We start from the raw sequence: 14,783 nt of genomic DNA on the forward strand, positions 1-14,783 counted from the left end.
ATATATATATATATATATATTAAATTCTCCATTTATAAATTGATCACTTGCAGGCGTAGAAATTAAGAAAATATAGTCACTGTTGGAAAATATAGTCAATTTTTAAAAGATTTAACTAGTCAGGACATATTTTTACGAGTTCGTTCACATATCCTTGGATTTTTTAAAAATGCTTACAAATTTACAAAACTGCATAATTTTTTCAAATGCAACATTCAAATTTTTGAAATTAAAAAATGTAGATTAAGCTTAATTTTATCATTATGCTTTAATGAAAAGTTTATAGTTGCAAATTCGTCCTAACTAGAGAGTTTTATTTATTTATTTATTAAATTACATATATTTGTAAGCATGTGTGCTTAATTTAAGTTTATAAGCCCTTGTCAAGTAGAAGGACAGATGAACAACTCGGAGAAGGATATCACGAAGTACCCTCAGAGGTAAGATTTGTTATACAGTTTTTAATGTTTTCAATTTTTTTTCTTTGAGAGGGAGTATATTAGTCATAAGTTCGACAACGATGAATATGGTTTGCACAATTTCAGAAACAGTAGTAATTTGCATTGTTATCTAGCAAACAAAACAAGCACGAAGCGAAATATAGATAGACGTTAAATTCTTTTAGCGATACTAAGGCGATCAATTCTGTTTCTAGAGGACCGGAAATCATTGAAAGCTCTCATCTAGCACCGAACAGCGAGAAAATGTAAGCACTTTAGATACAGAGAAAGTGATCAGAGTTTTGTTTTATACGTTTGATTTGAAGACAAATTTTGCTTATAAGCGCTTAGGATAGAAACTTGCATTGCTATCAGATATGGGGCTCCAGTAGCGATTTTAGAGCTCCAGGTAATCGACGTTTCGATTGTAAGATTTCACTGCCGCGTACATGATAGCGAGTTGATAAAAACTAACTAAAAACTGAGTTCCTTTCTTTATCAAGTTATTGAAAGTTTAAAAAAATAAGCGGACTGAGCTGGTTCCTTAACAAAACGCCTCAAATAATAAAACGTAATTTTTTTTTTCCAAACCGAAAAAGAAGCGAGGCTATCAACTTTCTAACATTCATGTATATGGCAAAAACTTGAGTACAGAACATTTTAAATAATTGACAACAACAAAAATTTTTTTTTTCACCTGAACTAGAAAAAACATTGCTCCTACCAAGTACCGTAAACTAAAAACACACACTTCTGAAGAAGAAAAAGAATAAATAAAAAGCCAGACTTTGCCCTCTTTCATAAAAATACGCACTTAAGGGCGCCGCTTAAAAAAAAAAGTTTAAAAGCTCTTCGAAACGGTAAGCCGTAAAACATACAGCCGAAACCACTCCTAGGCAAAATAAAGTTGGCGCCTCTCTTGGAAAAGAAAAGCGGACTATGGTAAAATAATAAAGCAAGAAAATAAACTGATGGCCCTAACCGAATTTTATAGTTTTCTCAAAGGGTTAGAGAAGTTTTTAAAAGTAAAAACAATCCAAAGGTATAATAAAAATAGGTACTGAACCACAAGAAAATAGACGATGGTGAACATAAGCTAAGTTTGCATACCCACAATGGTATTTGAAATCTATGAATTAAATTAGAAGCAAAATTATGAAAAAACTTTTTTCCAGAAAATAACTAAATAAAAACAAGGGAATGAAAAACATACAAAAGCACAAAATGAATGCCTGTTTAATTTCGATGTTATTTTCTCGAGAATTCTACTTTTTAACATAAGCAAACAATTATTCGTGACGAGAGAAATAACATTTAACGTGGAAATACTTTTTTTCCTTTCCCAAGAATTTGCAGTTGATATTCGAGAAAAAAAAATTTTGGATAAAAATATATATATGAAAAAGCAGCGAAAAAAATTGATCTAAAAGTTGAAGTCCTACTTTGGAAAAGTATTCACCAAGGTTTAAAAAAGCTTTTTTACATTTAAGTACTAAAATTTTCATGGAAAATTTAAATTGTGGAGAGTTCAAATATTTTAACAAAATTTATAGCTTTGCATGATAGTTACAGTCACATTGAAAATTAAATACTCCTCTTCGAATATATATATAATTTTACATTGACTGGGTAAATCTTATNATAAAACAAAGAAAAATTATAGACATATGAAAAAAAGGGGGTGGGAAATAATAAGTAAAAAAATAACAAACAACATTTTATTTAAAAAAAAAAAAAAAAAAAAAAAAAAAAAAAAAAAAAAAAAAAGTGAAATGTTAATTAAAAAACCGGAGAAAAAAAACCGGAAAAAAAAGATATAATCTTTTCTTCAGCCCACACGATTATATCCGCAAAACAGAGTGCTATCTTATTGTTTTTCTTAACTTTCTTCGTGTTTTCTTGTATTTATTTATGTATTATTTTATATATATTGTTTTGTTTTTTTTAGGTTTAAATGTTTTTTCTTTCTTTTTTTTTTTTTAGACATATAGGGGCTGCTTACCAACTCCCACCATAATTTTTAGTTGCCCATAGCTGTATAACCCCTCAAATAAATTATAATTTTATAAAACTCACAAAAACTTTTCCTATGCTTTCTGTTCCCTCTCTCTTTTTTTTTTAGAGAGATAGAGTGAGAGAGACTTGTTCATTAGCTGTTTGTAGCTTTTTTGACTTGCTTTCTATTCTATCTTGCTGTCTTTTTGTCTTAATAGGATATTTCCCCCTCGAGTCAAAATAAGAAGGGTGGTGGGATGGACTAAGTACGGAAAGTATGGTTATAGGAAGTACGGGAGAATAAATTGTAAAATTTGAGAGTGGATTTTTTTCCAGCCCATCTCAACCTTTGAATCTTGGGATTATCCAATCATTTAAAGAACGTTACACTAAACAATTAGTTAGGTAATCATTTCCTTTTCTTGATTCCGGTGACCTGCAAGATATTTCTAAAGCAAAAATAAATTAACTGACTGGAAGCTCTGAATTTGATTTCAACAGTGTTGGACAGTGTCGACTAAAATGCATTGCAAATGGGTTTAATAAAGCTCCACGGGGTTCATTTTTTCTCGATATCTAATGATAACATCGGCTTTTCGGAACAAAATTGCATCTTCGGGCCTTTCCGAATTACATCTTGCAATTCGGGCGAAATTGCACCTGCTCCTGGTGATAGGGATGTAAACGATGAAGATGAGCAAAAAATGTCGGAGGATATACCAACTGATCGAGGGTTTGAAAGCATGAAAACTCTGAAACATTTGCGAATGCAAACCATATAAATCAAATTTGCAAACATTAAGTATTTAGAGGAATATTTTTATAATTGTATCTAAAAACAAATCATTCAAGGATTACGCATTTTTTTTAGTTAATTTCGGAAAGGTCAATTTTTGAAAAAATATACAAACACCCCCACCCCCCATTTTACGTTACCTCACTTACTGCGTTTTTTAACTGTAGTCCAACGAAAAACGTAAAATCGGTGTTCCACTGTATAAGAGAATAATTATAAAATGAAAGAATTTTTTTTCCAATGCCCACCTTTTAGAACGACCCACCTGGGCATCATACAGGCATCTGAAGGGCAGATTTGTTGGCCACTCTTTCAGGGGCACCATATTAGGTGGGCTAACGTTGCTCCCACAGTAAGGACAAATAGTACAAAGAAGGAAAGAACATCCACGCCTTGCCCGGAATTCGAACCCAGAATCTTTCTGATGCAAGGGCAGTTCCCTACTACACAGCCGGTCGGCTTACATTAGATATATTATATTATATAAAGAATTTTATGTGTTCAAAAAACTATTTGCTAATATTGTTCTTGTAGATTTCTAAGGGGGGGTTGGGTCTTTCTATAGGATGTGTAAGAACTTACAGAAAAAACTTACTTTAAATAACGAGTACACTTGAAAATTAACAATTTTATTTTTTTTAAAGTTAAAATATATTTTTATAGTTATTTTTATTTTTTATTTAAGGCCTACTTTTATAAAAAAAATTGCTAATTAAAAGGTTCAGTTATAAACCCACTGTTCAGTAGGAATTTTCAACAGGGGGCGCATCCCCCTGTTACTCAAAATGATCTTGTCAATTTTATGTTATTAAGTTTGTAAATAAATGTTTATGTTTGTAACAGTCCGCTAATTAATAGATCAATATATCACGAACACTAAACAGAACGATATGATTAAAAATGTGCCATTTCGAAAATAAATGAGTGTAAGAAACTTTTAAAACCTTGTTAAAAAAACTTTTTAAGGGGACCTAGAAAAAGTTTTTGTCTAACAAAGTATGCGGTGAGTTAAAAAAAGGAACCTTTCGTGTAAAAGAAACAACAGTTTTATTCTTGCAATAACAACTGAAACAAAGGTCACTCGAAAATATACATCAATTAAAAGTCTGAGGCACATTCAAGCCATCAAATAAATCCGATTAGAAATTAAAATCTAGGCCACCAATAAAAAAGACTTATAACTTATAAAGGCAAACAGGCTATAACAGTTTTAATTAAAATGAGCTCCAAGAACTTGGAGGGATAAAGATTAGTTCGAGGCGAGTTCTAAGAAGATGGATGAAATCAAATTTTCGATCGCCATTTTCTTATGCAAATATTATTATCCAAAACAAAACCTCTAAGGTTGCAAAGGGTTGAAGCAAATTACGATGAAGACTTTGGAAGGATTATGTAGAAATGAAGACTATGAACAAACTAGGTATTTCACGGAATTTAATCAATTAATGAACCTTAATATGAGATTAGGATTTTTTTAAATGTCTGGAAAAATGCACCAAGCACGTGAGTTAATTTTTAGAATTGATGAATAAAGTTATAGTTATTTTTGAAGTATTCCGTTTTATGAGTGATAGCACAAATAACTTAGTTCAAAATAAAAACCGTTTTTATATCAAGTTTGACTCATAAGAATAGTCTTTTTTTAAATAAGAAGAGTAAATAATAATAAGAGTTAACTAAATATTATTCCATTCAACAAATGCAGCAATAATTAGAAGTCAAGAATACTTCTTTCTTTTCCTTCTTTTACGTTCTTTCAAATCTCAAATAGTCTTACATTTTAATAGATTTTTTGACTCTTGACAACGTTTCTAATTCTTCAAATGAAACAAAATAACTAAAATAAAGCTTTTTTTTTTCTTTAGTAATTTTTCAATCGAGTGAATGATATTTATCACGAGTATGCTAATGATCACTGAAAAAACGAGTAAAGCATTAATGCGTTAAATTAAATACACTTTAAAAACATGTTTTGTTTTAATTGTGGTATCTCATAGCCCAATAATAATCTTAATTTATTGCGATTAAAATTAAGCAACGAAAAGAAAGCAAATGATTTAAAAAAATTAAAAAAACTACTTGTTTCTTTCATATTTTAATCAATTTTTTAGGTACTTCTCAACGTTCTACAAATTTGCAAACTTATAAGATAACAATACTATTATTAATGCTATTAAATTTTAAGCATTGTAAGATTTTTGTTTTAAAAATTTTAAAACAAAAATTGTTTAACATTTCAGACCTCACAAACCACGCAAATGCTGATAGAACTAAAATTTTATAAATTTGTAGTAAGCCATTTTTCGCCAACTAAGTCCTGTTTCCGAACTGTTAATTCATTCTTATTGCTTGTTAAACATTATCATTTATTGAAAGCTTATTGGCAAAACATAATAGTTGTTTATTGCAAATCTAAGGGTAGGAGGGAAAAATAGTTTTTGTTTTGTTTTGAAGATTTCTTTGCTTGGCTCTTTGGTGATTTTCCATACCTGCAGATTTTGTTTCCCCTTCAATATCCGTATTGATATTCGTCACTCGTAGGAAACACTTTCAGGAGGCTTCATATTAGGTAAGCAAACGTTGCTCCAACAGTAAGAAGGACAGATGGTACAGAGAAAGGAAGGAAAGAACATTCAGTCATTTGGTCCACGCCTTGCTTGGGATTCGAACCCGGGACTTTCCTGACATGCAGTCAGCTCCCTGACCACCATACAGGCAATCGGCACCTACAGATTTATGATTCAAAAACTACTTTCTATTTTTTTTTTGTAAGCTTACAATAAAAAAGCGTAACTTAGAAAGTTCATTCATGTCTTCTAGAGCCGTTGTGGCTCAGGAGATAGAGCGTTCGCCTTCTAGTAAGGTAAGCCGTGTTCGAATACCAGTGATGGCTAGTCGACACGAATTTCGCCCCCAGCACAGTGGTAGTGGTACCACTACCACTGTACGGGCGGCTGTTCAACGACGATAATAAAATAAAAATTATGTCTTCCAGATTTCATTAAAAAAGTGTTTCAATTATTTAACTGAACGTTTAATGTGCCGTTCATTGTATTAAACAAAAACTTTACAAATCTAAACAAATTTTCAAAGAGGGTTCCTAATAAGGATAAGATAAATCAATCGGCATTATATATATATATATATATATATATATTAAGTCACTAAAAGGTCGGTGACTTCAATTCTGTAACTAAAATAAACTCGGTAAGTAAATACTAAGATGGCGAATAAGGCATTTGAATATTTAAAGAAAGAGGCAGTTTTTTTAAGTAAAAATACCCGGAAGTATTCAAGCCAACAACCGATGCCGCTGACAGTTTAATTGACTCCACCTTCTCCGAGAAACCGCGCCCGCCTGGGGTAAAGTTGGACCACGGATTCTTACACGCGATTGCCATACGTCATTATTCATATATTGATTTTAAAACATTCATGTTTAAATAAAACAATTAATCTTCTATAACGGGGTTTCCAAAAATAGCATGCAATATACATTATGCGTTCTTCCATACGTTAACATTCTTAATACCCAGTCAGTAAAAGAATGTACAAACTGTCAAAAAATAAAGATAATGAAAAATAAGATGGATTGTGGTCGCAACGAATAAAAGGTTTTTAGGCTCTTATTCAATTGCTTTTTTTTTTCTCATTTGCTTACTATCAGGGGTCTGTCCAGACATTTTGTGAAAGGTCCGTTTTTCGTGAAATTGTGAAAAAATTACTCACATTCTTTCAACCAGGGTCTGCTTTTATGAATTTGTGAAAATAAGGTCCGTTATTGCAAAAAAAAAAAAAAAACTTTTTCAAGGAGTTTTTAAATTGTAAAGACATACAAGATTATGCTCAACACTGTAAAATTATAATTAAAAAAATTAAATTTTAAAAAATAAACAACAAGTCCTGCTTCTAAATTAGATATGCAACATACAAATATTTGGTATTTAGCCTATACTGCTGAACGCGGAATATTAATTTCGGACGAATAATGGAAGAATCGTCTGCCGAAGACAATACTTAATTCGTTTACATCCATCTATCCATCTTTCTTGTTTTCTGCCCTGGAAAGGGTTTATTCGATTAACGAAATGATAATGAAGATAAACAAATTTGTGAAGGGTCCGATTAAAAGAAAAATCTTTTTGTGAAGGGTCCGTTTTTATGAAAAGATATTTTGTGAAGGGTCCGTTAACGGACCCAAATTTCTTCTAAACAGACCCCTGACTATCTATTGCTTTGATTTACTTATTCAGTTGTACACCGCTTTATTGATTTGCTGATTCACTGATTCGCAGGACATTGATTTGATTTGTTATTTTATTCATTCGCTAAAACAATAATCATTCATCGTGGCAACGATTGCAACGTGGAACAAAATAATAACAATAACAAATAGGAAACAATGGATATAACTTAAGTTCATACTCTCTTACTCTAGAGCTAGAGTAAAGAACAGGGTTTGTCCGAAAAGTAATGTCAATGATTTTACCATGAAGCACGTCGCTGCGTGACTGGATTGGTGGGAATTGGTAAAGGAGAGATTGAAAATATACGTGCGCGTTCGAACAAGTACCAAATGCTCCACAGAGCTAAATGACTGTCTTCAAGTTTTGGGTGAAAATGAAACACGGAAAGCTGCGATATAAACTTTTCTCATGATAAAAATGTTATTTGGTTTATCGAAATGCCACATCCACCTTTGGCAGAAGATATGTTTTGAAGAGCCATGATGATTTCACTGGAAGGTCATCAACTACTAACAGCGTAGAAAAAATTGAAGCGTATGTATGGACTCTAGACTTCAGACCTCGTAAGAAATTTCATGTAATGGCACTGGCATTGAACTTTCAGAAAAGTACTGTTCTTAAGAGTACGATGAATAATATGCAGAAGCCTGAAATGGAGCATTTTTTTTTAATTAGTTAGAAAAAAGGGTAAATTTCTTTTTTTTTCTTTCTTTCAAAATAGCGGGCATTTGGGGGTTGTCCCATTGGCCACAGAAATGCCAGAATTGCTTCTCTCTTCTCGTTACCCAGTGGACACCTGTGGCGAAGCCACGGCGGTGGAGCAGCGTCGCCCACGTCACACAACCACAATCCCGTTTGTAGGGCGGGTCACATTCTCACAATCACACACAAAGGAGAGAGGACATAGAACACAGAGAGAAAGAAACATCCATGCCCTGAGCAGGATTCGAACCCGCGACCAGCGGCTCCGCAGTCAGGTATGCTAACAACTCGGCCACCAGGTTGGTAAAAAGGGTAACATAAAACGCGGTATAATTTAACATTATCGGTATAGGCAATTTTCAAGGATCAGCAGATATTGACTTAGGAAGTGAGATAACGTACGATTAGATAACATGGGTTTATATATATATATATACAGTGTTTTCACTACAGCGCGAGAACGCGAGAATCTCGCATATTTTTTTATATTCTCGCATTAAAAAATGATTACCGCGAGAAATTCGCGCATTCTATAAACCAATTTCAAAATTCGCGAATTTCTCGCATTTTGAAAAAAATTTCTCATTTGCGCCATTTAGAATAAAATCCGTTTCACTTTTCTTCCTGGATCTTTTATTATTTTCAACATCTGCCCCATTATCTAGCTTCCCTATTTACCAGTATTGTTCAGAACCTTTAAGAACAACAGAACACCATCCTTCAGAACCATGGAACCTCTTTCAGAACGCATTTCTCTGCAACCACGTGTTTACCGTAGGTAAGGTTTCTTCATGTAAGACGTTAAAAGTTTTTGCTCGTTAATGTAAGATGGACAAATACCTTGTAAAGCCAATATCTTCTACTCCGAAACGGACAAATGAAAATGAAACAAATGTGGGTAGAAGCGATCAAAACGAAACAAATACGCATTTGAGCAACCTAATGAGAATAGCTGATGAAAAAGTAGATGTAGAACATTTTCCATAGGATGATGCAGCAAAAATATTCAATGCTTTAAAAATTAGAAGATGTTAAAAATGCATCATAATTAAAGAAATTTTATTTTTTTTTCAAGTCTCTTCACGTTTTTTTTTTTTAAATTTTTGAAATCTCACTTAACTTTTTGAAATCTCACCCTGTTTTTGAGAAAGGGTGAGAAATTCTCACCCATTTTTTTTCTGAGATGAAAACACTGATATATATAGCGCAATAAATAAATACATAAATACAAAAATGGATAAAAAGGATAAACAAAAAGGATAAAAAGAAAAAAATTAAGAAATATTTACTACGCATAAGCTGCAAGCATATAAAACTCATAAAATAAGTTCAAAATATAGAGAAAACATGGAAAAAATTACAGAATAATGAAAAGAGGAGAAGAAAATTATTAAAATGAAATAAAACTTTAAAAAAAAATAAAAAAAATTAATATAAAAAAATAACGTTATATGTTAAGTTAAAGAACTCATTGACATCAATAATGCGCATCTAGCCATGACACGAACAGGAGATACTAAAAAGTTTTACATAAAAAAAAAAAAAAAAAAAAAAAAAAAAAACAAGCGCCCGTATAAACTTGCATATTATAAGATAGCCTGCCTAAGTGCCTCTCTTAAGTAAAGTTATCAGAAAAATAGACAAGATAAATAATGATTCATGTGCTCGATAAGTGCGATACAAGACAAAAATTGAAGGAGTATTATAATTTAGTTAAATCAATACATTACTCGAGAGAAAATAAATTAATCAGGGTGAAGTATACTACTTTCCTTATTTGTTCTGATATCTCAGAATATTAAAACTTTTCTGTTGAGAGAAATATAAAAAATTAAAGTAATAAAAGAAAACGAAAGGTGTTAAATTTATAATTCGGGCGAAACAATTAACAAGCAAAATTATATTTTTAACACGAAGGAAGAAAAAAGTTTAATTAAGACTCTAACCACTAGAGAAATTAATATTTAACGCATGAATTTCTTTATAAAAAAGTTAAAAAGGAGGCATTTTTTCTGCCCTTTCTATTGATAAAGTTCAATTAGTTTCCGTAATGAATATTTTTAGCATGAAGTTATTTATATTTTAGTTTTTCCTTGAGATTTTAATAGATGTCAATAATAGGGAAGTTATAACTTTTATCTTTCTATACTTTTTCACGAAAGGAAACTACTGCGGTAGTAATGCAAAAAAAAAAGAAAAAAAAACGCGTTTTTCTTCGTGAATTTTAGAATTGCAGATGGCAACACCCAGAAGTGATAGAAGTTGACGTGCTTACGTGCTCTTCTTAAAAAAAATGTATTCATGGCAAGTAATGTTTAAAAGTTTCCAATCCCAGCAGGGATAGCGGAACTAAACCAGATCCATGAGGCCGTGAGTCTTAAAAAAATCGAGGAAAAGGAGGTCTCTCAAGAACCTCTTCCATGGTGAAATCCAGGCAATCCAGTAGATGGTGAGGACTAGCCCCGCTGGAGTTGCACTTTTTACAAGTTGGAAAAAGTTTAATTTGTCCACTGAAAGTGAGGCTCTTAGTATGCCCACTGACAAATCTACAGGTAGCGGTTTGGTCGGCACGTGTACCCTGATGGCCAAGGGCTCCTCCAGGACGCATGCGGGGATACCAATTGTGATCCGGGTAAAAGTTTCTAAATCTTGTTATCGAAATTTCTATCGAACTATCGAAAACTATCGAAACTATCGAAATTTCCTACAAATCGAGCTATGATTTTTCGTATTCGAGTGAGATTTCAGTATGACAGTCATAACATAAAATAAAAACCTTCCTTTAGACTTTCTTTTTGAGAAATGAAATAACTACATCTGATTAGTTCCCATGAAGATCTGATTTGCTTCAGTAGAATATTGAACAATATAACCTTAAAAATTAGGATTCAAAATTTAATGAATTAAGCAAAGCAGTAAAATAAATTCTATATACACCGCAAACTATATTAAGTTACATACAGGCGATATTTTGAATATTTGGGCGATTTTTGTGATATTTTGAATATTTGGGCGATTTTTGTGATATTTTGAAGAGAATTGGATGAAAATTGATGAAGTTATCATGTTTTTGAGAACAGACCTTTAAAAGCTTGCGAAATTTTATTTCATCCATACACGAATTAATGCAAAATGAACCTTCTACTTTAAGGAAGATGCCTTCAGGTAGGTTTATCAGATTAAGTATATAATAATCAAAATAAAATTTTACAGTGTTATATCTTATTGTTTTCATAATTTTATTATAAGTATTAAAAGTTAAATAAATTATCAACTAACAAAAACAAACATTTGAATTGCACCTATAAACCCATACTAGAATAACGAGGATAACGAAATAATAAATTAAATTATTAAGTGTGATAAGTAATTTTCAATTGGAAAAGTAATTGATTATCTAAATAAAGGCATATCAATCCTTAACTCAATAAAACTTAATTAAATGACCAATATACTCAAAAGACTGTTCTAATTAAAACAATACTCACTTAAACCTTAAATTTATTTTATTTATCTAAAAATCGAATAATTCAAGCAATAATTACATATCATTTGTAAAAATAAATTCTATCCAATTAAAACTACTTTGGGAAAAAAAATTCTGAGAAAGTTTCTAGAATATTTTTTTTAATGCAGAGTTTATCAGAGATTTAGTACAAAGACGGGTGGAAATAAAATGAATGGAGATGGAAGAAAATTTAAGAAATGCAAATACCTAATAAATACATTTTATATTAACTATGAACAAAGAATTTTAATTTTAATGACAAAATTAATCTGAATTCTTCGAATGCATACATACAAATGCAGTCACGTAAAAGAAATTAGTTCTTTCTACATTTTTAATAAAAGAACGAAGCTTAATTTTTTATTATTTTAACATAAAAATTTGGAATGTTAACAATCAGCAATATTTTTCTTTAATCTCATAGAATAAATGGAGAATTCCGTTATTATCCACTCTTTCATTTTTCTTCTTTTCAAACTATCAATGAAATATGATACCTAATATTCTGCATGCAATTTTACTGATGGATAATAACTATAAGTAAAAATACAAATATTAAAATAAATTATTGGGTAAAACTGTATCTTCAAAATTTTGGCACTTGGTAGACTATATAGTTCTTTAATCATTTTACTAATTGGACTCCAAAGCAATATTGTTTTTAATCAATTTTTACAGAAGATGTTAAAATAGCAGAGGAGTCTGATGCGGCTATACTGCGCCAAATATAACCGGCATTGCGAACTCAAAGTAACGAAATCAAACGATGGCAAAGTGAATCTGATGAGAGAGAAAAAGATTGGAGGTAAAAACAAAATGAAAGTTTTCTGCCAGACCAACCGAGGGCACTGCAATCGCGCATAATATTTATGATTAAAAATCGCTTGTGTTTCTGTAGCAGGCAGCCGTTAAGAATGGAAGGTTTATTAGGAAGCCTAACAAATATCACACCATCGCTTTGTTTGTTCTTATTGTTCACATTATCAAATTTAATTATTATTAAAAATGGCCTTTTTATTCATTGCATCATTCCACATTGAACCATTCTGCAATGCAGAATAAAAGGAGAAAAAATCACTGGGGCATTCTGAGGAACCCATGCTTATTTGAAGGCAAAACTCCAAGACAAGCATCCGGATTATACATTTCTATAACATACCACACAATAAACCTCTCTAGATTCTTAATTTTTTCCTGTTGCAATTAGGTATGATTAGTTGATTTGTTAGTACAAATCAATTTAATAAGAGAATGCAAATCTTCCCCTCATTTTAGTATGGTGAATGCCAGAGGTTTAGATCACCCGGAAGATGAACTGACAGGTAGATAAGATTTCATAAATTTATAAAGAGTTATAGTGTAACAAGTCTTATTTTCAAATTTGATTCCGTAATATTTTTATAAGATAAAGCATTACTCCCAATGTATGAGACGAAAAATTTGGTAGCGCTTTGCTAAAGCCGAGGTTAAGCACTAGAAGATAACCATATCACAAACATTTTTGATCACAAACTCAGTGGAGCTTCAATCTTCTTGCATTCTAATTGGCAGGAGCAAAGTTCAGGTGACTAGGAAAATTTTGAAAACAATCATTCTTGTAAAAAGGGAAATGTTTCATAAAGTTACAAATTATTTTTATACGAATAACTGTTGCATTCAAAAATTTGGACAACAATAACCTTGCGATAATGAATAAATAAAAGGAACTGGTAGAAACCTTCAGGAAGTCACACATGTGATCCCAAACACTCTAATGTCTAATGATGAATTTGTCTCATGAACTTATATTTCAATTAAATTATTTTATTGAATTAAATTCTTCTAATTATTCAAATAGCATAATTTAATTGACAATCTTTAGTATTACAAATAATTAAAAACCACTGTTATTAATTAGAGCTTATAGATTAGCAGAACTTTACACAAAAAATGATGAATAAAATAGTTATTTGGTATTACATTTGCACCAGTGTTTGTTCGAATTGGCAAAGATTAGAGCTCAATTTTCTTTCTACTCAAGATATAGAATTAAATTCAACGAATTATTTAATCTTAATTTTATTAATCATTCAATTCTAGACACTTAATTAAAGTAATGTAATTTAAATACAACCGTAATTAATATGTAGTTGAAAAATAAGACAAAGCATTTAATACATTTTTCTCATACACTGATATTTCAATTAAATTCAAATCAATTCTTTTTACTCAAGATTTCAAAATAATTCTGCTGAATACTCAATCCACCTGATTTTATTAATCACTGATTGCCAGACATCAAATTTAGGTAATGTCATCAAACTAATAATTGGAAAATAGATGACTAAGGCAATACGAGGGATGGAATTTCTTTCACTCACTGATATTTCAATTAAATTGTTTTATTGCGAAATTAAATTCTTCTGATCATTCAAATAGCCTAACTTAATTGACAATCTTAATTGTTACAAACGATGATCAATTAGATTTCATAGCGGAAAATTCGAAAACAATCATTCTCGTAATAAGGGAAAGGTTTGTTAAAGTCACTAATTATTTTTATGTGAATAACTGTTGCATTAATAAATTCAGACAGCAATAACCTTGCGATAATGACTAAATAAAAGGAACTCCCCAAAAAGAACACCAAAACTTGCCGAAACCTTAAAGAACAGTCTCACGAGCGATCCCTAACACCCTAATGTCTAACTAATGTCTAATGATGAATTTGTCTCATGAACTTATATTTCAATTAAATTATTTTATTGAATTAAATTCTGCTAATTATTCAAAAGGCATAATTTAATTGACAATCTTTAGTATTACAAATAATTAAAAACCACCATGATTAATTAGAGTTAATAGATTAGCAGAACTTTACAAAAAAATGATAAAAAAATAGCTATTTGGTATAACATTTGCACCTGTGTTTGTTTGAATTGGCGAAGATTGGAGCTCAATATTTTTCAATTATTCTTTTTACTCAAGATATAGAATTAAATACAACCAATTATTTAATCTTAATTTTATTAATCATTCTTAGACACTTAATTTAAGTAATGTAATTTTAATACAACAGTAATTAATATGTAGTTGAAAAATAAAACAAAGCATTT

At 30.8% G+C, this 14,783-nt stretch overlaps 1 protein-coding gene across 11 annotated transcripts in view; it reads right to left on the reverse strand.

Moving 5' to 3' along the window:
• Positions 1–14,783, reverse strand: part of LOC107454046 (rho guanine nucleotide exchange factor 18) — a 254,780-nt gene that overhangs the window by 141,629 nt on the left and 98,368 nt on the right. The gene's annotated exons all lie outside the window — the stretch shown is intronic.

The sequence above is a fragment of the Parasteatoda tepidariorum genome, chromosome 5, assembly GCF_043381705.1.
Source record: "Parasteatoda tepidariorum isolate YZ-2023 chromosome 5, CAS_Ptep_4.0, whole genome shotgun sequence".
NCBI lineage: Eukaryota > Metazoa > Arthropoda > Arachnida > Araneae > Theridiidae > Parasteatoda > Parasteatoda tepidariorum.